This window comes from Lutra lutra, chromosome 15, assembly GCF_902655055.1.
Source record: "Lutra lutra chromosome 15, mLutLut1.2, whole genome shotgun sequence".
Lineage (NCBI taxonomy): Eukaryota > Metazoa > Chordata > Mammalia > Carnivora > Mustelidae > Lutra > Lutra lutra.
In genome coordinates, this window is record NC_062292.1 from 68,503,811 (window position 1) to 68,529,095 (window position 25,285).

The 25,285-nt window shown below is 42.9% G+C and overlaps 1 protein-coding gene and 1 non-coding gene across 8 annotated transcripts in view; both read left to right on the forward strand.

Annotated features, from left to right (window-relative positions):
* The window catches only part of ASH1L (ASH1 like histone lysine methyltransferase), a 193,359-nt gene that overhangs the window by 33,205 nt on the left and 134,869 nt on the right, over window positions 1-25,285 (forward strand). The gene's annotated exons all lie outside the window — the stretch shown is intronic.
* Window positions 14,764-14,870, forward strand: LOC125086514 (U6 spliceosomal RNA). Its single transcript, XR_007123238.1, has one exon. It is a non-coding gene; the product is annotated as a U6 spliceosomal RNA (small nuclear RNA).

The following is a 25,285-nucleotide window of genomic DNA, read 5'->3' on the forward strand; positions in this document are numbered from 1 at the left end:
CACTGAGCCACCTAGGTGTCCCAGGCCTTACATTTCTAATGAAAACATAGATCATATATTTTATCTCTCCATTTACTTTCTCTTTTGGCAGTATTCAAAAAGCAAACCCAAGACCCTCTAGAAAAAAATAAAGTATTTGCTGTTATGATTAGTATTGAATGATTGGTAACTGTGTATGTAATTTTTTAAACTGTTTATGTAATTTTAAAAAGCAAAACCCAAGTTTAGTTCCATGACTGAAATTTTTCCTTTTCTTGAATTATGTGACATACTGTTAAATTTATAGGAGTTTACTCATTAGCTCTGTGATTTTTTTTTTTAAGATTTTATTTATTTATTTGATAGATAGAGATCATAAGCAGGCAGAGAGAGAGGGGAAAGCAGGCTCCCCAATGAGCAGAGAGCCCGATGTGGGGCTCGATCCCAGGACCCTGAGACCATGACCTGAGCTGAAGGCAGAGGCTTAACCCACTGAGCCACCCAGGTGCCCCTGAACTCTGTTATTTAGAGGGATTCAAATATGTCACTAATTTATGAAAAATTGCAATTCATTGTTTAGGAACTGGAACATTAATAATTGGAGTTTGAAGTTTAGTTCATTCTTTTGAGAAAATATTAAAGGATGATGCTCTTAATGTCTTTTATTTAAAGTTATATTAAAGATTTTAAGGGTCCTAATTCTGTTTTTATTTAATGTATTTGTAATGTATTTTTTAGTATGCTTTTTAATTTGTTTTTATAGATATAACTGACAGTGCTGTGTACTTGGTGTGAAGGTATGGTTGGTTTATGTTTCAGTAATTTTGAGGCTTTCTGTATTTAAATTTTGGCAAAACTGAAAATTTTCATATTAATGATGATAATAATAATAATTGAGTGTTGGCAGGAATCTGGGGAAACGAGCCCTCTCGTCCACAGCCGGTGTTGAGTAAATTGGTATGGAACTTTTTGAATTGTGCTGTATTTTGTTGGCGAGTTTTCAGGGTTCGTTATATACTCCGCGTGCAGGACTTCCTACTGTGAACTCCCCTGTGTGGGCTGCCTTCTCACCCTCTTGACAGTGTGCTCTGATGCACGAGGGCTTTCAGTGTTGATGAACTCCAGCTTATCTGTTTTTTCTTCTGTTGACTGTGCTTCTGGAGTCCTATCTGAGAAATCACTGTCAAATCCCATTTATTGAAGATTTTCCTTTATGTTTTTTTCAGGGTTTTATCATTCTTGCTCTGTGAATTCAGGAACTAATTCAGACGGCAAGAGATACTTCGGACGTGGGAAGCTATTATTAAAAACAATGTCATGTGTAGAGGCTCCTGGGTGAGTCCGTGAATTAAGCCTCGGACTCTTGATTTTAGCTCAGGTCATTGTCTGTGGGTGGAGAGACTGACCCTGACCGCCCCCCCTCCCAGCTTCATACTGTGTGTGGAACCTGCTTACAATTCTCTGTCTCCTTTTCCCTCTGTGCCTCTCCCACTAAAAATAAAATAATGTGTAAGAGTATGGATATTGGACCAGAAGATGCTATTTGATTAGGTAATAAACTCCTATGATTCAGAATTTAAGAGATAAAAAAGGAAACAATGAAATACTTTTACCCTTGTTACCCTGCTCCCTCTCTGAGTAAATCTATTTTGGAATCCCCTTTTAGACAATCTCGTGATAACCCCTTACCAGCTGTGATAATGATTAAGCAGAACAACCATTTCTCAATCAAAATGAGAAAACTGATCTGTATATTGAATGCATTTTCAGGTTTACATTTACACTTGGAAAATAATACTTAAGAATTAGTTGTGTATTTTTATTTTTTTAAATTTTATTTATTTTTTAAAAGATTTTATCGATTCAACAGAGAGAGACAGAGAAGGAACACAAGCAGGGGAGTGGGAGAAGGAGAAGCAGGCCCCCTACTAAGCAGGGAGCCGGCTGCATCAGGGCTCGATCCCAGCACCCTGGGATCCTGATGTGAGCTGAAGGCAGACGGCCAACGACTGAGGCACCCAGGCACCCCTGTTTGTTCCTTTTTAGAGATTTTATTTATTTATTTGACAGAGAGCACAAGCAAGGGGAGAGGCAGGCAGAGGGAGAGGAAGAAGCTACCCAGGTGCCCCAAGAACTAGTTGTTTTGGAACCAAAATTGGTGCAAAGAATCTTCCAGGAAAATCACTCCCAACATTAGAGTCTGTGACGTCTCCCACAAATACATTAGGTATATACAGGTCAATGCGTGTGTCTCCCTCCTCCTGCAGTAACAGTTGGGGCGCCTCCGTGCCTCAGTCGGCTCAGCTCATGGTTCCGGGTTCCTGGGATTGAGCCTCACACTGAGCTCTCTGGGGAGTCAGCTGCTCCCTTTCCCTCAACCCCTTCTCCACTGTGTGGGTGCGCGCTTGCGCGCGCGCGCTCTCTCTCTCTCTCTCTCTCTCTGTCTCAGGTAAATAAATAAATACAGTCTTTCAAAAAACATTTCCTGTAAGGGGCGCCTGGGCGGCTCAGTCAGCTCAGTGGCTCCCTTCAGCTCAGGTCGTGATCTCAGGGTCCTGGGATCGAGTCCCGCATCATGCTCCCTGCTCAGCGGGGAGCCTGCTCCCCCCCCCCCCGCATCTCTCATTCCCCCTGCTCATGCTCAGTCTCTCTCTTTGTCAAATAAATAAACAAAATCTTTAAAAAACAACTTCTTGTGCAAATCGGGTTTTGTTGTCTTGCCACTTCATGTGGTGTCTGTCGTTTCCGAAGTTGTCCGAGTGGGCGCTCCGTTCTTCTGCGGCAGCATTTTAGCAAGCGAGGATAGAGGTGGAAGCCCTAGTGCCTCCTCCATGCATTATGCCCACACGGAGATGGAGGCGGTGCTGGGGCCTTCCTCTCTGGCGTGTAGCGGCACTGCAGTGTCACAGTCGCGCAGCGTCTATACTTAGTGTGACCCCGGTTTGCTCAGGCTCCTCTGCCCAAACGGGCACTTTCGAGACAGATGAAAAGTAACCAAAATATGTTTCCTGCGGCCGGTGATTAAAACTGAAACTTGTTTGAGGTTAATGGGGTTGGGGTCTGTTTCAGGCCAGTGTACCCTGATGACAGTTTAGGTCACAGAGCGCTGAACCTCTAGTGCTGTATTGACATTTTGCCAGTGAATAGTTTCTTTGGTGTCATTTTAGCCCAGTTGAGTGGCTTTAATGAGCACAATGGATTATAAATAAAATTTACAGCGCTAATTATAATTTTCCTCCAAAAGATAGTTTTCTGTTTGGAAAAGAAGTGTCTGTGCTGACGTAATAGATTCTGTAGGAAACAGCTCATTGAAGAGGTAATTTTGAATTCCAGTCAAGTGATTTTTATGAGAGTTATTAAAACCCACATGAATCCAAGTATTCTAATTAAGCCCTTTCGGTCTGAGATTTTATTTAATTACAGAACTGATGGATTAGGGGCGCCTGGGTGGCTCAGTGGGTTAAGCCGCTGCCTTCGGCTCAGGTCATGATCCCAGGGTCCTGGGATCGAGCCCCGCATCGGGCTGTCTGCACAGCAGGGAGCCTGCTTCCCTTCCTCTCTCTCTGCCTGCCTCTCTGCCTACTTGTGATCTCTCTGTCAAATAAATAAATAAATAAATAAATAAGAACTGATGGATTAATGTTTCTTTAATAAGAAAACCTACGGATAATAATAATAGTAGCTCGGCCCTTGCTTAGTACAGCTCGTTGGCCGAGCAGTTTTTAAATTGCTGCACACAAATCCCAATTGTTTCAAATTGAAATGTTGAGGGAAGAAATGGGTTAGATACTATCTAGGTTTTGGCTTTTCTTTTTCTTTCTTTCCTACTTTTTTTCCCCCAGAGAGAGATGGAAAGAGTGCACATGAGCCAGGGTAGGAGGTGTGGGGCAGAGGGAGAGGAGGGGAAGAGAGACCCTTAAGCAGGCTCCATGCCCGGTGCAGAGTGTGATGTGGGCCTGGATCTCATGACCTAAGCCGAAATCAAGAGTCTGAGGCTTCACTGACTGAGCCACCCAGACACCCATGTCTGTTACACTTCAGCTAACTGGTCAGGGATTAATAGTTTACTTGTATTACTTAGATTTACTGGTATGACTTCTATTACTAATGATTGTACTTTTCACAATGGAAGGTCAGGATTTGGATCACTTAATTTTATTTTTTTTTTATTTTTTTTTTTTTAAGATTTTATTTATTTATTTGTCAGAGAGAGAGAGGGAGAGAGAGCAAGCACAAGCAGACAGAATGGCAGGCAGAGGCAGAGGGAGAAGCAGGCTCCCTGATGAGCAAGGAGCCCGATGTGGGACTCGATCCCAGGACGCCGGGACCATGACCTGAGCCGAAGGCAGCTGCCCAACCAACTGAGCCACCCAGGCGTCCCTGGATCACTTAATTTTAAACATAATCTCTAGCCTCACAGTATTTGATTCATCTCTTTCTCTATAAAATATTGAAGTGCCATTGTAGGCAGTACACAGGTTGTTACCGTGTGGTAGCTTCCATAATAAAAACACCTGCAGAGTGTTGAGGAGTTCACAAAATCATTGGGAGAAGGTGGGTGGAGCGTATGCTGGGAAGATTAGCAGAGGGGTTCGTGTTCAGAATTCGGTATTGGCATCTTTGCTAGAACTGCTAGAAAGAAAGAGGCTTTGGGGGGCAAAGTAAATATAAGGGCGCAGAGGCACAGCTAGCGCGTTGCACAGACATTAGTCAGTTGTGATGACAGGACAAGAATTTGAAGCCCTTTAGTGTAGGCGAGTCCTGAGAAAATACACCATGGAGGACTAGTTGGGGGGTGCTTACATGTTCTGCCTTCTTGTGTTGCACTCAGAACTTAGGGAAACCTCATTTTTTGTCTGCATTTTCTTCTTAAGAAATCTTGGGTTGAAGTTTCTTCTCTGTTTTGACTTACAAAGTGTTTTAGTTTTTGAACCATGTAGTGTTGTTTCTAACATAAAATTTTTTAAAAATTGTATGACCATTCCCATTTGTTTTTAAGGATTTTTTTCTTTGTTTTTAAAGTTCTGAAATTTTGTGGCTGTACTTTATATTAGAAAGAGGAAACATTGAAGTTGAAATTGCTTTTTGGAAAGTTTTTTTTTTTGTTTTTTGTTTTTTTAGAGAAATTTGGAATTATTTATAGTTGTAGTTAGTAGGAGCCCTGTCCTTTTTAGCCAAAATGTTAGATCTTACCAAGATACAGTACCCGAATCTTACTTTGATCTGTTAGTAGTGAACCACCTCCGGGCAGGCTGGTGCCGCTTGTGCGGCTTGTGGAGAGCACAGAACTGCACCAGCAGGTGGCGATGGAGAGCCGGGTCAGGCAGGGGTTGCAGGGATTTAACTCTTAAAGGGGAAATGGAAGCGAGGCGTATTAGGGGTTTAGGATACAGCTGGCGAAGCTCAACGTGACTGTTCGTGGTTTGGTTTAAAGATTTTTTTAAAAAAATTATTTATTTATTTGACAGAGAGATCACAAGCAGGCAGAGAGGCAGGCAGAGAGAGAGAGAGGGAAGCAGGCTCCCTGCAGAGCAGAGAGCCGGATGCGGGGCTTGATCCCAGGGTCCTGGGATCATGACCTGAGCTGAGCAGAAGGCAGAGGCTTTAGCCATTGAGCCCCCCAGGTGCTCCTAAAGCCAACTACTTCTTAATGTAGTTCTGCTTCATAGAATTAAGAATTCTTTTTCCAGAAGAAAAGGAAACTTGTTGTATGTCTAATTCCCCCCTCTGCCCTTACAACTAAAAGGTGGGAAAATATGAGGACATAATCCAAGATCTGTATAGTAACAGGTCATTCCTGTGCCTTTTTGTTAAAGATGAGGATCACTTCGTCCCAGCAAGTACCTAATGTCAGGAGTTAAAGAGAAGTATGTAAGACTGGGGGGAGACCTACCAAGGAAGGGAGTGGGTCATTGTTTGCATGTTAACTGTGACTTCCTTGGAACCCTTTAATATAGATATGGGTCTTCCAACTGGATGTATGGTGTTCCTAAGGCTTTTGTTTATCCGGAGTCTCTTATCTAAATTGCGATTATACAGATTAGGAAAAAAAAAAAAATCATACCAGCAAAGAGGGCAGAAACGGCAGCGTTGGTAAAGTGAGATAGTAACCACTACTCACTCTTCAAACAAAATAGGTTCTGAGCTATTAAATTTGGTCTTTTTCTACCTTCCTGTTTTAACAGCCAAGTTTTTGTCTACTGTGTGTATTTTACCATCAATTTTAGAAAACATCTCAATGTCAAAACAATTTGGCAGTAAAAAGTTCTGCTACTGTGTTAGGAAGTCAGAGTTTAGGAGATGGGCAAAGGCATTCTGACACGCACAGATGGTAGATATGTACACTAGAATATTTTAGGTATTTTTAGCCAAGCTACATGGGATTAGTAACACCTCAGAATATATGTGAAAGGAGAAAGATGATCCTAACAATTGCAGAATTCAGTGGTAACTTTCACAGTAACAACAATGAAGTATGGTAGACTGTGCTTCTGAACCCCACCTTTTTATTTTTTGCTGAAATTGCTGAGTGTGATTATCCCATAGTTCCTTGTCTAGTCCTTCATCGCATGGGTAGGAACTACGGAAGACTGCTGAGGAAGTCACAGACAGATGCTGATGGCTAGAAGCCAGAGCAAAAGGGTGCTTGGTCACTTTTTGTTAAGCTGTTTGTTGATTGTGACGCTAGGAATTATCAGACAACTGGAAATTGTCCTGCACGCACTTGATGACACATTTTTCTGTTGCAATCTCAAGAAGTAAATTAGCTAACATCAAAATGAAAAATTAGAAAAATGAAATTTGTTACTAAGTTCTTAAATAAAAAGCAAAGAGAAAAAAGTTTCATTTGAAATAGAGAAAGGAGGGCAGATGAGACAGTAGAAAGCCTCAGCTTACCTGTCACCCAGTTCTGGGGAAGGGTCCCTGAGCTGTAACCTCGCTGCTTCCACTACGTGTTGTTCTGTTTTCTAACGTGTCACATTGTAGTGCAGTTCTTAGTTTGTCTTTTGTTTACTAGTGAATGAATGCTCCTTGAATGTTAGGGCAATCATTCTAGTTTTTGCATTTAAGGATCACAAACTCTACTTTAAAAATAGGCCATTAAGGGCTCCTGGGGGACTCAGATGGTTAAGGGTCTGCCTTTGGCTCAGGTCATGATCCCAGGGGCTGGGATCAGCCCCACATTGGGCTTCCTGCTCAAGGGGAAGCCTGCTTCCCCCTCTCCCTTGCCCCTGCTTGTGTTCCCTCACTCACTGTGTCTCTCTCTCTCTGTTAAATACATAAATAAAATCTTAACAGAAATAGGTCATTGAGATTATGGACTGTGTGTCAAGATCTGCAGGCATTAAAAACAGCAACAGCACAAACCAACAAAACCAGCCCCAGCACCAGAACTACGCCCCTTAACATTTATCTAGCTCAAGAACAGAGGATTCGTTTCTGTAGCCCTAAGATGGTGCTTTTGTGTAAATTTCCCCAACTGAAATACTAGTAAGTATTTTCTCCTTTCAGTTACTAAAAGTGTGTATTAAAACTTTTAGGTCTATTTAAAACAATCTGTAGTTTGCTGCTTTTAAGAAATTAGCGTTATTACCTGTGGCTGTTTCATGAATTTCCTGGTGAATCACAACTTTGACGACCCTTAGAAAAGCCATTCATCTTGCAGTAGGTCAGACGAAGCCTCTGTTCTACCACAACACGGAGAGATACACCAAGCTGTCTGCAGTATCTCCATTCGGAAACAGCCCCCATTAGGTTCTTAGTTTAGGAAAACATTTTTGGATGTCAGGTACCTTTTTAAAGCATTTAACACATCTTAGTGACTCAGTCACTAACAGATGATACAAATGAGCCCAAGTGACACTTTTATCATCACTGCTGTCGGATGCTGTTTATCCCAGGGCCTTTTTTTCCCTTTTTGACCAATTTTTTGTGTTTAGGCTCCTTAGCTCGCTCCAGGGAGTAAGGGGTCACATTCTCCCATCTAACCACACCTTGTGAGTTGTGTCCTCTGTGAGAGCAGTCTTCCTTGTACCAGCGTAGGAGCAGGTCCAGAATACAAGACTGCATCATCCCGCTGCTGCTTTTCCGCTCCCGGTTCCCGTTGACAAAAGTTACTGGAGCTGGAACCTGATGGTGTACAGGCATCGGCAGGTCCTGCTTTCAGTAGACTTCTGTTGTCTTACCTTCATACTGACTGACTGTTTTGGAAGCTGCCTGAGCTGCTTACTTTGTAGTGGAGAATAGGAGAGAGGTTGGCTTGGGGCCCAGCCTCTGCATGGCAGCGGCTGTTATGCAAATTCTGGTGGATCTCACATTTCAGTAAAGTCTTCTTTTCTCCCTTTACATACACAAACAGCTAAGGGGCAGCAACGATCCGTCTTAAGCCTTGGAGACAAAACAAGATGCCACTCTTCCCAAAATATCGTCCATTATGGAAGCCTCTGCTGCCGTAAATGGAGGGAAAGCAGATCTATTCTGCTGCACTGTGAACATGGCTGTAAATGTACCAGGAAGATTCAAACTCTCATAGTCACTTCCAGCAGGTTCATCCTCATTTCTTGCATTTTGTAGTAGAAACTTCTCTAATTAGTGCTGCATTTGGCTGATTGGGCAGTTCACGTTCTCTTAAAGTGTCGGATGTTAAGGATATCTGCTTGAGTCTGTATCATGGTTTGTTTGAATGGTGTACAAAATGAGGTACGGCAAACGTGAATATTTCTCATTTATTTGTTGATGTTTCTAATGGAAAAAGTCATTATTGAACCACATTGAAAGACGGCATAGCTTTCCTTAAGTCCCAGGGAATTAAGCCTGAACATCATCACAGTGACTTGCTAATTCACATGCTGCTTTTTATGGCTGCCTGTTCATTTCTTTTATTTCATTTTAATGACTATAAATCACTACAGAGATGCTCACATACAGGCTGCTCCGTAAGTGCACATTGCTAATTAATTTTGAGATACAGCTGCATAGAAGCAAATGAAGACTTTTGGGGAGACATCAGAATTAAGGGCCTTACATGATGAGATAACAAAACCTAGGGATTTTATGAAAATGACTGAGCCAGCCCCTATGTTTCTAATTTCTAACATAGTTTTATGAGTAACTTATGTTTCTTACTGTCATGGGGAAAATTTTGTCCATAAACCTTTTCCTTTACATTTTTTTAGTGGTTGTACTAGAGTTGGCAGTACACAGTTACAACTAAGCCAAGTTCAGTTTCAGATAACACTATCACTTCAGGGGTACATTGTAATAACAAAATAACCCAAATTCCTCCTTACCCTCCTTTGTATCATCACCATTGTTCATTTCACTTATATATAAGGATATCAGGCCTTTTCATACATTGTTGCTATTATTTTAAACAGACTTACCTGTTATATCAGCTAATAATAAGAAAAATAAAAGCTTATATGTCACCTTCACTCTTTCCTTCCTCAGTGGTATTCCTTTCTTTTTCTCGATCCGAGTTTCTGAACCATCGTTTTCCTTCTCTCTAAAGAACTTTGAACATCTTGCAAAGCAGGTCTGCTGGATACAGAGTCCCTCAATTTTTGTCAGTGAAAGTCTTTATTTCTTCTTCATTTTTATTTATTTTTTATTTATTTAAGATTTTGTTTATTTATTTGACAGAGAGAGATCACAAGTAGGCAGAGAGGCAGACAGAGAGAGAGGAGGAAGCAGGCTCCCTGCCAAGCAAAGAGCCCAATGTGGGACTCGATCCCAGGACCCTGGGATTGTGACCTGAGCTGAAGGGAGAGGCTTAACCCACTGAGCCACCCAGACTTCCCTCTTCATTTTTAAAGGGTAGTTTTGCAGGATACTGAATTTCAGGTTGGTGATTTTTTTTCTTGCACTTAAATTTCAGTCCACTGTTCTTGCTTGCATGGTTCCAAGAAGAAGTTAGATATAATTCCTACCTTTGCTCTTCTGTAGGAAAGGTGTTTTTCCCATCTTCTTTTAAGGTTTTTTCCTTTATCTTTGATTGTTTTTCCTTTTTTTCTTTCTTTTTAAAAAATTTTTGTTTGTTTGTTTGAAGAGAACAAGGGCAAGTGGCAGAGGGGCAGAGGGAAGCTCGCTCCCTGCTGAGCAGGGAGCCTGATGTCGGGCTCCGACCAAGGACCCTTGGATCATGACCTGAGCACAAGGCAGACACTTAACCGACTGAGCCACCCAGGCGCCCCTTTATCTTTGACTTTCTGTGGTTTGAAAATGATGTGTGTATGTGTAGGGCTTTCGTTTGTTTTGTTTGCGTTTATCCTAGGATGCTTATTATTCTTTGAGCTTTCCAGACTTTCTCGCTCTCTTCTAGTGTTCCCATGATGCAGATGTCACACTGTTGTCCCACAGCTCTTGATCTCCTGTCCTGTTTTTTTTCTAGTCTTTTTTTTTTTTTTCTGTTTGCTTTTTAGTCTGCTAATGAACTCATGGGAGCCGTTCTTCATTTTTTAGTGTTTCTGTTCTCCAGAACTGTCTTTCTTTCTTAGGATTTCCGCCTGTCTGCTCGCGCAGTCCGCTTTATCCGTTAGCATGGTAGTCATAGCTTTAAATTTCTCGTCGGATACTTCTAATTTTCCTGTAATAGTTAAGCCTGATTTTTTAAAAGATTTGTTTGTGTTAGAGCACTTGCAGGCGTGCAGCGGGGAGGGACAGAGGGAGAGGGGGAGAGGGAGAGAGACCGAGAGCCCGGAGCCGGCAGCCCGGCTGGAAGCGGGAGCCGGTGTGCGACCACCGAGCCGCGGGGCCTGGCCGGACGTTGCCGCTTTCCCCGGAGGCTGCTGCGCTCGTCGCCCGTCTCGCAGTCCTCGGGGTGGCGCGCGCCGCGGGGCGGTGTGAGCGCGGGGGGCGATCTTGGCTCCCGCGCTCGGCCTCCGTGGACGGAGCGCGATTCGCCGCCAGCGGCCGCGCGAGGCAGGACGGGACGGCGAGAGGCGGCGGGAGGCGGCGGGAGCGGGTGTTTCCTCCCGCAGAGCGTGTGGGCTCCATCCGCTCCGAAGGGTCGGGCTGTGCTGAGGAGCATCTCCGGAGGCCGCCTTGTCGCCAGAGGGCTCCGACGGACCCCACAGGGTCCCTTCCCGTCCCCCGGCGGTGGTTCTCCCTGTGGGGACCCGGGGCGGACGCCGGGCTGGAACCCGGCGCGGGGCGGCTGCCGTGGCTGACGCCTGCCGGCTCCGGCCCCGGCCGTCGTGCTCCGGCGTCGGGCGCTCAGCCTGTCCCAGGCCGCGGGTCAGCGTCTGGCGCGTCCCCGCACCCCGCACCCGGTGTTTCAGCTCCGGTCCTGCGCTGCGGCGAACCGGGCTCTCGGCGTCCGCCGCGGCTCGGAGAACGCTCGCTGGCCGCTGCGCCCGCTCAGCTTCTTCCTCCTCGTCTGGCTGCGGCGGCCGCCGTCCGAGCTCCCCGGCAGCGCCGCCTGCGCCTGCGCACGCGGTCGTGGAGGCTGCGGGGCCGCGGGCTGGGCTGCGCGTCTGCATTTCCGGCCGCGTCTCCGCGCGCGCTTTCCCGCCCGGGGCCCGCGTGCCACAGACGCACGCGACGCGGTCCGCTGAGTCCCGGTGAACGGCGTTGAGCGCTCCGCTCCGCACCTCACCGTCGGTCCTGAGGCGGTCCGGCCGGTCTCCGCCGGGTCAGGAGGGCCGCGGGAGGTGAATGTCAGAATCTGCGGCGCAGCTCGCGTTCTCTCAACGTGACACTTGAGGATGTGAACAAAACATTTCCTTTGAAAGATTTTGTTTATTTCCCTGAGAGACCGCACGAGCCGGGCGAGGGGGAGAGGGACGAGCTGGGGAGCCGGATGCAGGGCTCGATCCCGGGGCTCCGAGGTGGTGACCTGACCTGAAGTCAGATGCCCCCTACGGGCCCCTGAACAGAACCTTCTCTTCGGATTCCCAGACCATCCCAGCCGTCACCGTGTTTGTTCCGTTGTCCGTATTCACTGAACGATAACGGACCGTTTGTTCGCCGATCGTCCGTTCTGCACGTTCGCTGTGGCCCGGCGCGCGCTGTCGTGAAGCCGGGAGCTGCCGCTGTCCGTGCGCGGACGCCAGGGCGGGAGTTGGCGCGCGGGGCCGTCGAGCGCGGGCGCCTGCGTCGGAGTGTTTGATGCGCAAGAAACAGGAGCGCGTCTAGTCGCAGTCCCGGTTGGGTGGCAGTAGGATGAGATTTAGGAACAAATTTCTCAACAGGATGTTTTCTCAGAGGAGCTTTGTGGGCAGATCTCACAAAAACACTTAGCAGCCACCGGAAACGATGGTCTGTAGCGAGGCGTTCAGGTTGTGGCCTCCCGCGTCACATTCGTGGAGCCTTCTTAAGGCATTAAGGTTTTTATGGAGTAAGAACCACGCGTGTTGCAGATGTTGTTTTCCTCTAACATTTTCTACTTTTTAGAAATACTCTTCTTTATGTCCGGATCAAAGGGTGTTATCGGTGAAGATTTATTCTGTAGCTTCTCTCATGAAACTTTGAGCTAAGTTGACATGCTTTGATTTCGTTTTCACATAACATGGAGAAGTGCTAAGGAGGTATTTTTCTTGAAAGCTCCAAGGATTAGAGAAAGATATTTTGCTTAAAAGTTAATGTTCAATGTTATTTCTCTTAGTGCAGTAAAATTCTAGGAAGGCGAGAATGATGATATAAATGAAATTCTGTTATTCAGTCTTTTATGATTCTTTAAATTCTATTAGCGTCCATACTTAATCTTAAAATGTTTGTATTAACTTAGATAACCTGTTTATATTGTCAGTTTCCTTGTTTAACTATTTGATAGGTTTTTTTTTTTTACGATTTTGTTTATTTATTTGAGAGAGAGAGAAAGAACATGAGAAGGAAGAAGGTCAGAGGGAGAAGCAGACTCCCCACAGAGCCGGTAGCCCGCTCCATCCCAGCACTCCAGGATCAGGACCTGAGCCGAAGGCTGTTGCTGAACCCACTGAGCCACCCAGGCGTGCTGTTTGATGGTTCTTCTTTTAGCATATGGAACTAACAGCTTTGGGGACTATATATACTTCAGCATTTCAGTTTTACAGTAATACATGTACCACTGCTTATTTAATGTTAACACATGATGTCCATAAAGAAGTTCTTCATGTTTCATATAGAATTCTTTAAAGTGAATATTCAGGGCGCCTGGGTGGCTCAGTGGGTTAAGCCTCTGCCTTCAGCTCAGGTCATGATCTCAGGGTCTGGGCTCGAGCCCCGCATCAGGCTCCCTGCTCAGCAGGGACCCTGCTTCTTCCTCTCTCTCTGCCTACTTGAGAGCTCTCTGTCAAATAAATAAAATCTTAAAAAAATAAGAAAAAAATAGAGTATTCAAATATACCACAAATCCAAGTGTCATGCCTTATTTGTGTTACTGACAATGTTAGACTAATTGGTAGTAATATGTTATGTTGATTACTTCTAAGTTTTGTGATACCAGAAATAACATGAAAGTAAGCATTTAGTTGTTGGGCTTTCCTTTAAAAAAAAAAAAAAAAGATTTTATTTTTTAATTTATTTGTCAGAGGGGGAGAGCGCGCGCACGCATGGGCGCACACAGGCAGAGAGGCAGGCAGAGGCGGAGAGAGAAGCAGGTTCCCCACCAAGCAAGGAGCCCGATATGGGGCTCCATCCCAAGACCCTGATCATGACCTGAGCCGAAGGCAGTGGCTTAACCCACTGAGCCCCCCAGGAGTCCCAGTTGTTTGGCTTTCTTGAGACTGAAGCCAAACTTGGTAAAAATCTGCCTTGAAGTATTAATTGATAATATCTTTTAGAAGGAGATATTTTAAAATATTTTTGTAATTTTTATTCTTCTCCTGTCTTCCTCCTGTAACTTGCCCTTTCATTAGATTCTGTGACTGTGTTTCACAAGGTCTCATTTTTTTTCTTTATTCTCCTTCACTTTTTGGTAGTCACTCATAGTAATGGCAAAATATAAAAGCCCTATCTTGTAGCATTTATTTCTTCCCTTATTCTACTGAGTTTGAACATGTGTTCTTGTTCTCCTATTTAATTCTCTGCTTTGTTCATATCGTTGTTCATTTTAAAATACAGGTTTTCATTGTTGTTATTTTTTAAAAACTGTATCCCAGTGGGGAGCCAGGGTGGCTCAGTTGGGTTAAATGTCTGACTCTTGGATTTGGCTCCGGTCATGATATTGGGGTCTTGAGAGAGAGTCCTGTGTTGGGGTACCTGCTGAGCAGCGAGTCTGCTTCTTTTCCTTCCCCCTCTGCCCCCCTACCCTCTGCTTGTGCTTGCCCGTGCTCTCTCTCTCCCAAATAAATAAATAAATCTTAAAAAAAAAATATCTCCGTGGTTTCCTTTATATATATTTTTGTTACCTTCCTCCCAGAAAAATATACCTCTGTCTAGAGAAGAATTTAAAATTAATCGGGAAGGAAAAAATAAAACAAGATGGGATCAGGAGGGAGACAAACCATAAAAGACTCTTAATCTCACAAAACAAACTGAGGGTTGCTGGGGGGGAGGGGGCTTGGGCGAGGGGGGTGGGGTAATGGACGTTGGGGAGGGTATGTGCTTTGGTGAATGCTGTGAAATGTGTAAGTCTGACAATTCACAGACCTGTACCCCTGGGACAAATAATACAATATATGTTAATAAAAATAATAAATAAAACACACACACACACACACACACACATATAAACGGAAAAAAAAAAAAAAGACGAAGATAACCAGGCAGATTTTCAAAAGAAGCCAATGAAATATATTTTCTGGATATGAACGGTTTATTTTTATGATGAAAAAAGTAGAGTCATTTACATTTAAAGACTCAGTGGTGCTTGTTTTGGCAGCACATGTGCTAAAATTCGGATGATACAGAGAAGATTAGCATGGCCCCTGGGCTAGGAAGACATGCAAATTTTTAAAGTGTTCCTAAGTAAATAAATAAAGGCTCAGTGAATAATAGTTTAGCTTTCAATTTAGACACTGCTGTGGATAGAATAGTGAACTGGAAAACAGTATCGAGAAAATTACCTAGAATGTAGCACAGCCAGAGATGTCAAATAGGGTAGAAAGAATTACAGTAGATAAAGGATGGTTGTAAGTCTAATAGGTCCCAATTGGAGTCCTGAAGAATAATTGAGGAAACCTATTTGAAGGGTAATATTCCCAAATTGAATATTTATGATGGACATGTTCTAAGAAGGACCGATAAAGCTATGTCTGTATTGAGGCACATTAAGTGAATCTCTAGACTGCCAAAGACAAAAATATATATAAAACAATGAGAATTAGAGGAGCAACAGTTAAATATCAGCCTTCAACCATCAACTAAAGAAAGGTTAGGGAACAAAAGAATTATGTCTTCGAATGCTGAGAAAAAATAATTGTCGGTTCTGAACAGGGCTTCCCTGCTGACAAGTTTTAGCAGACTGGATTGCAGATGTAGCAAGGATATTATTTCCAAATTCTTTGCTGGGAATTGTAAAAAATTAAAACAATCACTTTTGTAAAAACAATGAAGGATAAAACGGTTTCAAGAACACAGGAGACATATGAGGCATTTGAAGGCATACGAAGACAAATAGAAGAAAAAAATTATAGAAAAGTGCAGTTAGAAGCAGCACATGTGAAAGCAGTGGGGAAGAAGGAACAAGATGGAAATGAACAAAGTTCAAAAGGATGGGCAATGTGTGATACAATGGGAAAAGGGGAAAGAAATAAAAGTATGCATAATTGGTATCTTCAGATAGAAAGGCCAAACTTTTTATTAGCTCAGCTGTTAAAAAGCAGAATGTAAAGACATTGTTAAAATAATAGAAAACTTCTGGGCCCCTGGGTGGCTTAGTTGTTTAGACATCTGCCTTTGGTTCAGGTCATTCCTGGGATGGAGCTGCACATCGGGCTCCCTGCTCGATGGGGAGTTTGCTTCTCCCCTCTCTCTCGGCCCCTTCCTCCTGCTCCTGCTTGTGTCTGTCTTGCACTCGTGTGTTCTGTCTCTCTCTCTCAAATAAAATCTTTTAAAAAGATAAAAATAAATTTAAAAATAATAGAAAATTTCGATAAATAGATTGAAAGGGCTTGTTAGGTCTCATTTAATATTGTTATAGATTGTGTGTCATGGAAACAACTGCAGTGTTAGACTTTATCAGTGAACCTTATAATCTTCTTTGTGATCCAGGTCAAAGGATCAAGGTACCTCCGGGAGGATAAAATTCTAGGTGTTCTTGTCAAAATTCAGAGCCAAAATAGCAATTTTCATAATGCCCTCAAGTCGGACAGCTCATCTGTATCAAAAGGATATTGAACAACTTTTTTGAACACTTGAATTCGGAGTATATTATGTTCATTCTTCAGCAAAACGTGGAAGACAACCTTCATTCTTTCTGTTAGCCAACCAGGAGAAGAATGGGAAGGCTAAAGCAAATATTATAGTAAGGGTTGGAAAATGTCATTTAAAGGTGATACAACGGATAAAGATGTAATACAGTAAAAACAATCGACAGTCCTATAAGTGAATGATGAGGCAGGAGTAGGGAGAGTGTGCTAACCTAATCACTACTGATAGAAAGCTAGTATTGAAAACTACGTGATTGGTTACTCTTTTGAATTTCGAGAAGTATACATTTTCTAGAATTTTAAATTTAACCGATAAAATAAGTATATTCCACACAGTGTAAAAAAAAAAGTTTAGGCTATGAAAAGTCCAAATGAAACAAAAATGTTCCAGTGTGTCAGGCTACTAAGATTGCTGTAACAACAAATCATAGACGAGATGGGTTAAAAACCATCTCTGTTCTTTATTTCATCTCTGTTCTGGAGTTTAGAAGCCCAAGATCATTTGGTTAGGGTTGGTTTCTGATGAAGACTCTCTTCCTGGCTTAGACATAGTCATTTTCTTGATGTGTCCTCATGTGACCTCTTCTCTGTGAATTCAGAAGAAGGAGAGCTTTGGGCTCTCTTCCTCTGACAGGGACCCCATTTTCCTAGATTTGGGCCTCACCTTTCTAACTTCCTTTATGCTGAAGTAGAGGTCTCCTTGAAGGACCTGTCTCCAGACCCAACCACGTTTAGGGGGTGAAGGTTAGGGCTTCAGCATTCGAATTTTGGGGGCACACACTTCAGTTTGTAACAGATGCAGTTTCACAGAAATGGAACTTGCAGTAAACTACTATAAAGAATAAAAACAGTATTCTCTGGTCAGGATGGAGAAAGACTAGAAATTAATAAAAGCAGATAGCAAAAAGACCTCACGGTTTGGAAATATCCTGAACCTCAGAATTTCTAGGAAATAGCAAAAGCTATATTTAAAGGGAAGGTACCTTTAAATGTCAATTAAAAGGGAAAGAATGAAAATAAATGAAATAAAAAATTCCCCTCAGTTCCTATCCTGAGAACAAAACAATCTTAGGAGGAGTGTTTGAGAAACCAGAATGCAGAAATGAACTAGAAAACAAAGACAGTCACTATCCAGATAGTGGTTCTTTCTGGGGGAAATGAATTGGAAGGTTTTATGTAGCAAGTATAACCCAGAAGTAGACAGAAGGGAGGGAAGACAAATAAATAGAATAAGTAGTGCTGGGACGCCTGGGTGGCTCAGTGGGTTAAGCAGCTGCCTTCGGCTCAGGTCATGATCCCAGGATCCTGGGATCGAGTCCCGCGTCGGTGCTCCGCAGGGAGCCTGCTTCTCCCTCTACCACTCTGTCTGCCTGTGCTCGCTCTCTCTCTCTCTCTCTCTCTGACAAATAAATTTAAAAAAGAAAAAAAAAGAATAAGTAGTGCTAAAGGACAGATAATTCCAAATATAGTAGAAGTTAAAAGAAAGTTGTAAATTAGGTTTTTTGCTTAATTATATGCAAATAAGGGGCTCCTGGCTGGCTCAATTAGTGGAGCTCAGGGTAGTTAGTTCAAATCCCCTCACATTGGGTGTGGAGATTACTTAAAAATAAAATCTTAATAAAAAAAAATAAAATAAAATCTTAATAAATGTGAAAACATGGGTAAGCGTAATTTTTTTTAAAAAAGATAATTAACTGGGACGCCTGGGTGGCTCAGTAGGTTAAGCCTCTACCTTTGGCTCAGGTCATGATCTCAGGGTCCTGGGATCGAGCCCCGCATCGGATCTCTGCTCAGCGGGGAGCCTGCTTCCTCCTCTCTCTCTGCCTGCCTCTCCGCCTACTTGTGATCTCTATCTCAGTCAAATAAATAAATAAAATCTTTTTTAAAAATAAAAATAAAAAAGATAATTTACTAAATCTGATAACAGAAATCACAGAAAACTTTAACTTAATGATCATCGAAAATTAATAATAGAGAAGTCTCTCGAAGTTAATACTATTACCCAGAAATCCTGTTCCTGCTCTGGTTTCATTCTGTAAAACCTTGAGGAAACCAATAATTCCAAAGTTATTGAGACATTTGCAGAGCCCAAGAATGGGAAGAAAGCAAGCATAGTATTCTGAAGCCTTACAAAGATACACAGAAAGGGAGACGACACGATAATCTTCCCTGAGCACGTGCTCAGCTGCTTCTTAGTATGGGCAAGTTTTGCTTCAGCTTACTTTTAAATATGTGCACAAAGAGGACTACACACACTCCTGTTAGATTTGTTGAATTAAAGCTATATTACTGTGTTATTATACCACTGTTCAAGAATGAAAATCTGTAATTTTTAATGATTAAAATGTATCCTTTGTAATAAATAGCTATTTAGTTCTGTAAGGGCTTCATTTTAGTTTCAAGGTTACAAATCAGTCCTTGAAAGTATTGAGTCTTTAAATGTCAAAGCAAAGTTTTTTTTACCTATTTTGACAGAAAGTCTTAAGCATATTTCAACTTAATTTGGCAAGATAGAAATAGATTTGCTTTATATTTTATGGAAACAAGTATATAGGTATCTTTTATTTTTATAGAATGGTGTGGTAGCCCTGTGCTTAAGGCATTTATGGCATTAACAATTGGTAGCCAAGGCTGGCAGTCTTTAACTTCAGTTACAATTTTCTTAGTTAAAAAATATGAAGCTGTGCGGTATAAGGGGACAGCACAGTGATCCTCTTGGTGATGGGAGCATCTTGTATCTTGACTGTAGTGGTAATACATGCACCTGCACAAGTGATAAAACGGTATAGAAGTGAACACATGTACACACGCACACACACGAATACATGTAAAACTGGGAAAATCTGAATAAGGTCAGTGGATTATGTTAATATCAATATCCTGGTTGTGGTAAGTATACTTTTGAAAGGTGTTATTGGGGGGACTTGGGTAAAGGGTATACTGGATCTCTTATTTCTCACAACTGCAGGTGAGCCTACAATGATCTCAAAATGTTTATTTAAAAGAGGGACGCTTAGGTGGCTCAGTTAAACATTTGCCTTCAGCTCAGGTCATGGTCCTGGGGTCTTGGGACTGAGCCCAGTGTCAGGCTGCCTACTCAGTGGGGAGTCTGCTTTTCCCTCTTCCTGTGCCCCTAGCCCTGACTCATGATCATGCCCACATACACAAACACACACACACACTCTTTCTCTCTCAAATAAATAAAATCTTTTTCAAAAATTGTTTATTTAGGGGCGCCTGGGTGGCTCAGTGGGTTAAGCCGCTGCCTTCGGCTCAGGTCATGATCTCAGGGTCCTGGGATCGAGCCCTGCATCGGGCTCTCTGCTTGGCGGGGAGCCTGCTTCCCTCTCTCTCTCTCTCTGCCTGCCTCTCTGTCTACTTGTGATCTCTCTGTCAAATAAATAAATAAAATCTTTAAAAAAAATTGTTTATTTAAAGGAAAAAAAGCACTATGTATGGTTGGTTGTTTTTCCCTAGAAATCTAAGGGAGTATACTAGAAACACCAGTAGCTAAAAAACCAGAAAAACTGATACTCCCTTGATGAGTAAAATGAGTATGTAAAAGTGTATAATACATGTAGACATGTAAATGAGTGTACGTAAGTATGTTCACGTGTGTGTGGATAGATAAGGAGATGCCAGAGCGCACTCACTGCAGTGTAGATGAAGCAGGTGTGCTGTCGTGTGACGATGTTACTGGGGGACACTACGTAATAAAATTGGAAAGGAGAAACTAGAAGGATAAAAATGGGAAAAGTTATTAAGATTACTGTTATTTGTAAATGATGCTGCATACATTGATACTCAAAGAGAACCAGTCGGAAGGCTTGTCGGAGAATTCAGTGAGGTGATTGGCCAGTAGAGTAATAAATGAGGAGTGAGTGATACCTAGAAAGAACGCTTGGGGCTTGACGTGTGTGCGAGGAAAGCTGCAACATACTACTGAGTCTTGAACCAAAGGAAAGGTGTTTGAGTAGGATCATTGCGAAGAGGTCGGTTCTCCCAGAATTCATCTGTGAATTGTTAATATGGTAAAATATGCAGAGCGTCAGATTTACCTTTTAAACCAGTTTTGCATAAGCAGTTCTGTGGCAGTAAGTACGTCACATTGCCGTGAAGCCTTCATCACCGTCCATCTCCAGAACGTTTTCGCTCTTCCCCCCCGCAGCCGAGATTCTGTCCTCCATTAGTGAAGACCTTTCCCTGCGGCCCACGGCAACCGCCATTCTACTCTGGTCTCCAATTTGACTACTCCAGGTGCTGCAGAAATGGAATCATACAGTGTCTTTCTGCGACTGGCTTGTTCTTTCCTTTTAGCTTAATGTCACGGTTCATCCATGTTTTATAGCGTATGTCAAAATTTCCTTCCATTTGAGGCTGAACAGTTGTATGATACGCCACATTTTCTTTATCATTCACCTGCCGGTGGACGTCAGTGGAATGGCTTCCACCTTTTGGCTCTTTGTGAATCGTAGAGCTGTGAACATCAGTGTAGAAATATCTGCACAAGCCCTTCCCTTTACTCCTTTGGGGTATTCGTAAATTCAACAATGAAAATTAAAGTTTTATATATAGATGTATATACATATAAGTTTATATATATATGCACACACATGCACTAGATAAGTAGCTTGTAACGTTTATGTGGCAAAATAAGAGTAGCAGTGACATTTCTGACAGGAGCAGCAACGGCGATCAGTCTTATTAGGAAATAAATCAAAGATGGGCGCCTGGGTGGCTCAGTTGGTTAAGCGACCGCCTTCAGCTCAGGTCATGATCCTGGAGTCCTGGGATCGAGTCCCCCATCAGGCTCCCAGCTCCACGGGGAGTCTGCTTCTCCCTCTGACCTTCTCGCTCATGCTCTCTCTCACTGTCTCTCTCTCTCTCTTTCAAATAAATAAATAAAATGTTTAAAAAAAAAAAGAAAAGAAAACAAAGTTAAAATTATTAGAGCATTGTGGTAGTGGTGAATGTAGAGACAGAAATTCAGTGACACAGAACGGAAGCTCTAGCAACGGACCCAAGTATATACAAGAATTTAATGTATGAAAAATGTAGCATTTCTTGTCACAGGACAAATGACAAAATGATTCAGTAAATTCTTTTGGAACTGGGTAGTTGTCTAGGAGATTTTATACATGTATAGATACACATCTATATTAAACTTCAGGAGTGTGTGGTTTTTCATCTTTTTCTCACTGATACTTTTACCTTTTTTATTTTTAAACTCTTTAGAGTTATTTATTTTTATTTTTAATTTTTTTTAAAGATTGCATTTGTTTATTTTTGGGAGAGAGAGCACGCAAACACAAGCAGGGTTGGAGGGGGAAGCAGGCTTCCCTCTGAGCCAGGAGCCCGACATCAGACTCGATCTCAGGACCCCATGATCATGACCTGAGCTGAAGGCAGACACTTAGCCAACTGAGCCACCCAGGCGCCCCTGAAGATTTATTTATTTTTATTTGAGAGAGAGAGTGGGGAAAGGGCAGCAGGAGAGGGAAGGAAGAGAATCCCAATCAGATTCCCCAATCACTGAGGAACCCAACCAGGACTCGATCTCGTGACCCTGAGATTATGACCTGAGCTGAAACTAGGAGTTGGATGCTTAATCGACTAAACCACCCATGCACCCCCCTCACTGCTGTATTTCCTTTGAGAATAGAAAGTTGTCGTTTTTAACATTTGAAAGCAGCAAAGCTTCTTTGATTCTACTTTGTCTTCTAGCTCTGACTCCCACTTCTCTCTTTCCCTGTGCTTCTTCACTTGGTCTTACATTTTTCTTCTAAGATTCTCTTTTAGCTTTTAAGCCCATCCCAACCAGGTTTTTGCTCTCACACTTTATAGAGAGTGCTGTTGCAGGTTTCCCGGCAACCCCACAGTGCCACCTCCAGCAGACCCACCCATCCTCTTGGTTCTGTTTGATCGGTCAGCAGCAGTTGGCAGTTGGCTCTTACAAAGATGGGTTCCTCACCCCAGGTCCCCGTTGTTACCTTCTGGCTCCTTAGTCTTTGCTGGCTCTTCCTTATTTCGTGATGTGGCCGTGCCCCAGTATTTGTTGTTAGTCCTCCTCTCTGCATTTCCATTCACCCTCACTTGGCTGTGTCAGCCAGCCTCAAGGCTTTAAAGGTCTGTGTGCTGTTGTCTTTGAGATTCGGAACTTCACTCTCACACTTCTCTGTTTGGTGTTCAGAAGGCTTTTCAGTCACACCATGTCCAAGAAAGAGCACAAGTTGGGCACAGGGGTGGGGCAGAGAGAGAAGCAGACTTCTTGCTGAGCAGGGAGCCCGATATCTGGCTCGATCCCAGGACCCCAGGATCATGGCCTGAGCCCAAGGCAGACACTTAACCAACAGAGCCAGCCAGGTATCCCCAGATCTGTGGTTTTCCTTATTGTCTTTTTCGTCTCTTAAAATATAAGCTATGCAAAAGCAGGAATTTTTTTTTTTAATTTTTTTTAATTTTTTAAGGATTTTATTTATTTGTCAGAGAGAGAGAGAGCGCACGCGTGCAAGCGCACAAGCAGAGGCGGAGAGAGAAGCAGGCTCCCCGCTGAGCAGAGAGCCCGATGCAGGGGCTCGATCCCAGGACCCTGGAATCATGACCTGAGCCGAAGGCAGTGGCTTAACCACTGAGCCACCCAGGCGTCCCAAGCAGGAATTATTTTTATTAACATATAATGTATTATTTTCCCCAGGGGTGCAGGTCTGTGAATCACCAGTCTTACACATTTCTCAGCACTCACTATAGCACATGCCCTCCCCAAAGTCCATCACCCCGCCACCCCATCCCTCCCACCTCCCTCGTCTCCAGCAACCCTCAGTTTGTTTCCTGAGATTAAGAGTCTCTTATGGTTTGTCTCCCTCCCAGGTCCCATCTTGTTTCATTTTTTTTTCCCTCCCTTCCCCTCCCTACCCCCCATAGCCCCCCACCCTGCCTTTCAGAGGAATTTTTGTGTTTATTCTTTGCTATATCTCCAATGCTGAGTAGGTACTCAATGTATATTTGTTGAATGAAGAATTAGGTCACATACCTCTTTGCATAAAACCTTCCAATGGCTTCCCATCTTTTGGACTAACAAAAATGTGTCCAGTCTGCCTCTCTACCTCCTGCCTGGCCTCACTTCCGTTGATTACACCAGAGAAGGTCCTGCCTCAGGGCCTTTGCTCTCACTGTTTCTTCTTTGGGATAGTATTCTTTTCTCAGGTATCTATACATCCCTCCTTAACCTCCTTTGCTTTGGGTTTCTGTGCAGATGTGGTCTTCTCAGTCAGGATGTCCCTAACAACCTATGTTAACATTGCGAATGCTCTCCAGCCCTAGTCTCTCCTCTTCTCCCACACTCTTCGTTTTTTGCGTAGCATGCTTCACATTTGAAATGTGGAATAGTTGACTCACCTTTGTACTGTCTCTACCCTGCTCTTGTATTAGAGTGAACACTCCATGGTAAAAGGGATTTTTTCACTGCTGTTGTTCTTTGTGCTTAAATAGTAGGTACTTTCTACTTTCTGAAAAAATAAGTTCTTGATTCAGCAAGAATTCAAGACTGTAAAGTAAATAAAATAAGTGTTCGTGAATATCATCAGTGTAGAGTTAGAAAATCTAACAAAAAATTGATTCACGAGGGGCACCTGGGTGCCTCAGTGGGTTAAGCCTCTGCCTTCGGCTCAGGTCATGATCCCAGGGTCCTGGGATCGAGCCCCACATCGGGCTCTACTCAGTGGGAAGCCTGCTTCCCCCTCTCTCTCTGCCTGCCTCTCTGCCTACTTGTGATCTCTCTCTGTGTCAAATAAATAAAGAAAATATTTTTAAAAAATTTATTCATGAAAGCAATGTTATTTGTGATATATTTAGAACTAAACTTGAGAGTAAGTGTTTGGGGTCTATTTTGAATAAAATTGTAAATATCTGGTAACACCAGAAAGTTTAACTAAATAGATTAATTCGATTCGTTATTATGGCGTTAATGTTGGTGTTTAGATTTTTTTTTCCCCTACCGCAATATACAAAATTAAAGTCATTTGGAGATTTTTGAAATTTCAAATGCATCTCAAGGCCACCTGGAAGTCTACCTAATGCAGAACTAATCAGGAGTCCTTATACAGATGTTCTAAAGTTAGTGGTTTGGGATATACAAGTCTGTGAATATACTAAAAACCACTGAATTTGTGCTCTAAAAGAGGGAATTTTAGATATAATTGAATTATATCTCAATAATGTTATAAATAAAATAGCCAAGGAATTTCTGCTGGAATACAAAGAAAAATCAGTCTTTCCAAGTATTAAAACTTGGTATAAAGTTATAGTATCAGTCTGTTGTATTAGTGGCTCAGTAGTAAACATAAATGTGAGTGACGCAAAATGGAGAGCTTAAAGGAAGACTCAAATATGAATAAATTAGATGCTGAATGTATTTCAAGTAAAGGAACATGAAGTGAGTAATGGAAAAACTCCTTTTGAGGTAAAAGCTGACCTACTCACAGATTATTTTCAAAATCTAAAGTAGATAAATAATTTAAAAAGAAAAAAAACAGGGGCGCCTGGGTGGCTCAGTGGGTTAAGCCGCTGCCTTCGGCTCAGGTCACGATCCCAGGTCCTGGGTTCAAGCCCCACATCGGGCTCTCTGCTCAGCGGGGAGCCTGCTTCCTCCTCTCTCTCTGCCTGCCTCTCTGCCTCCTTGTGATCTCTGTCTGTCAAATAAATAAATAAAATCTTTAAAAAAAAAATAAAAAAATAAAAAGAAAAAAACAACTCATGGAAAATGTGACGATTGTTGTCTTCAGGAGGGCTTGACCTTTCCAGGCGCGCCGTGGAAACTGCTGGAGAGCTAGAGAGACTGTTCTGTTGGCGGTAATGGTTGAGAGCTTTGACTGAAATGAGACTGGGTTTGAACCCTCCGTCGGTCACTTACTGGGCAGGTGACCGTGGGCTGGTAGCGTCTCAGCTTCTCTCTCGTTCTCACCGAGGTTAGTCGCGGTCCGTGCGTCTCTGGTTGTGGGGGTTCGCCGACGGCCTGTGTG